This window comes from Pan troglodytes, chromosome 17 (genome assembly GCF_028858775.2).
Source record: "Pan troglodytes isolate AG18354 chromosome 17, NHGRI_mPanTro3-v2.0_pri, whole genome shotgun sequence".
In the NCBI taxonomy this organism is placed as follows: Eukaryota; Metazoa; Chordata; class Mammalia; order Primates; family Hominidae; genus Pan; species Pan troglodytes.
In genome coordinates this window covers 18,497,399-18,500,370 of record NC_072415.2, presented here as the reverse complement: position 1 = coordinate 18,500,370, position 2,972 = coordinate 18,497,399, and positions in this window count along the sequence as shown.

The window sequence follows — 2,972 nt, the reverse complement described above, 5'->3', positions numbered from 1 at the left end:
CACATGCTTCATTTAAGTTCCTGGTTTACAAAGATCCATTCCTACCCCTGAGGACCTCATAATCTGTGGGAGACATAAATAGAAACAGCTGAGAATGATCATATAAAATCCACACATAGCCTCTTGCACACATATCCCAGAAAGGAAAGGACAAAACTTTAAACGCATCCATGCCTTTGGTTTTGGAAATGTTACGGATTTTGAGAGTATCAAATGCAGTACATTCTCCTATTATTGAGAGTTAGGTAGCTCAGACAATCTTCTACAGAGATATGAAAAGATAGGTTGAAAAAATAAGTCTCCAGTTTATTTGGAGTTTGCTATTTAGGAAAAAATGCAATGTAAGTGTCTCAGGGTTGGCTGGGTGTGATGACTCATGTCTGTAATCACAGTGACTCAGAAGGCTTCAGTGGGATGGATGGTTGAGTTCAGGAGTTTGAGACCAGCCTGAACAACATAGCAAGAGCCCGTCTCTAAAAACATTTTTTTTAATTAGCTGGAACGGTGGCACGTAACTGTAGTTCCAGCTACTTGGGAGACTGGGGCAGGAGGATCACTTGAGCTGAGGAGGTCAAGGCTGCAGTGAGCCATGATCATGCCACTGCACTCCAGCCTGGGCAACAGAACAAGACCTTGTCTGGAAAAAAACAGAACAAAACAAAAAACCCACAAAAGTTACAGGTTGAAGTAGACAATATGGTACTAAGATTCATAATAAAATAATGGGAATCACTTATGTACTCTATTTTACTTAGTCATTGCATTTAAAATCTGTGATGAAATATACAATTATAGGAATAATGTAATTTAAAACCAGTGAAAGGCTGGGCATGGTGGCTCACACCTGTAATCCCAGCACTTTGGGAGGCTGAAGGAGGTAGATCACTTGAGGTCAGGAGTTTGAGACCAGCTTGGCCAACATGGTGAAACCCCGTCTCTACTAAATATACAAAAAATTAGCCAGGCGTGGTGGCGTGTGCCTGTAGTCCCAGCTACAAGGGAGGCTGAGGCACAAGAATTGCTTGAACCTGGGAGGCAGAGGTTGCAGTGAGCCGAGATCACACCACTGCACTGCAGCCTGGGTGGCAAAGCAAGACTCTGTCTCAAAACAAAAAAACAAACAAACAAACAACAGTGAAAGACAGAACTGGTAAGAAGAAATCAGATCTGCCTTAAATTTGGGATCTGCTAAAATAGTGGCTCTGTGATACATTGTAGCAAGTCAATGGATAGCCTCTGCCTTTAGGCAAAGCGATGAATATTAATCACGAAAGCTCCCCCAGTTTAAGCAATCTAGTAGGCAGAACCAAATTCGGCATATTGTAAGAGCTGTGGTCTTCCAGCCAGAATGCCTGGTTTCTGATTGCAGCTGTTACTTCCTAGCTGTGTGTTCTTGGAGAAGTTACTTGATCCTCCTGTGCCTCAGTCCCCTTGACAGTAAAATGAAGATGATGGTAATAGTATCTGTCCATGACTAAATGAGTCACTCCACAGCCCAAGGCAAATGCTCCATCAGTGCTCAATATTATAATTGTGATCATGCTGGTGTTAAGCATCCAGGTTTGGGGTTAGGATCTATCTAGGAAATGATTCCTGACAAAGTTTTCAGAGATCCTGGAATCCGTTGATGAGGGTGGTTGCAGTGTCTCCTCTCTAGAATATTTTAGAAAAGAAAAGGCTAAGAGGCTGGACGGGGTGGCTCATGCCTGCAATCTCCGCACTTTGGGAGGCTGAGGAGTGTGGATCACTTGAGCCCAGGAATTTGAGACCAGCCTGGCCAACGTGGTGAAACCTTGTCTCTACTAAAAATACAAAAATTAACCCAGGATGGTGGTGCGTGACTGTAGTTCCAGCTACCTGGGAGGCTGATATGGGAAGATTGCTTGAGCCTGGAAGGCAGAGGTTGTAGTGAGCACTCCAGCTCGGGTGACAGAGTAAGAACAAGAAAAAGAAAGAAAGAAAGGAAAGAAAAGGAAGAGAGGGAGGGAGGGAGAAAGAAAGAGAGAGAAGGAAGGAAGGAAAGAAAGAAAAAGAGAGAAAGAAAAAGAAAAAGAAAGAAAGAAGAAAGAAAGAAAGAAAGAAAGAAAGAAAGAAAGAAAGAAAGAAAGAGAAAAGAAAAAAGAAAAAAAGATGCTAAGGGATAGTTATCTGGCTAGCCTTAGCTAGTGATAGAAGGAACGGATGTTCTAAAGATACTAGTAAACCGTAATGTCCACACATGGATGCATCTAATCCTTACCACACACCAGTGGGGTGGGCAGTATGATCCTCATTTGACAGGTAACAAGACGCACTTGATGAATGAATGTTCCACAGCTAGATCTGTTCCTACTCCTAGAGGATAACAAATGGCAAGACTGGACTTTGAAATCAGGATGTGGCTTTGAATTCTGGGTAGGCTAACTCCTAGATATGTTACCTGGAACAAGCGTGTTGCCTCATGTTTTTTCAATAGTGCTTGGCATACAAGAAGTGTTCAACAGCTGGCCCAGTGATAATCTAGAATCACTGCAGCACAGTGGGGAGGGGGAATCTTGTAACCTGGGTTCTCACCTCAGCGTGTGATCATGGGGTAGAGAGCTTTGAAACCTGCTTGAACTTCAGTTTACTCATTTGTAAAACGGGAAGAATAGCACCAACTTTGGAAGATCATCCTGAGCTTAACGCTGTAGGAGGTAGAGGTCAATGTGAGTGGACGGTGGAGCCAGGACTGTAGCCCAGGTCTTTCGGGTCATGCTGTGTGCTCTTCCACTTCCCTGCCTCACTGCACAAATGCGCTCCCCACGCCCACGGACGCCCCAGGGGCGCCAGGCGCTGCTCTAGGCTGAGACTCAGCCGACTCAGACAAGGGCCCTGCCCTCTCGCCCTATCTCATCCTGGAGAAGAGTACCCTCTTCTTAGAACAAGCATCTCACTTCCGTGCACTTCAACTTCGTTTGTGGCAGTGCAGGGTACTTTGCAAAGCTAAAAAG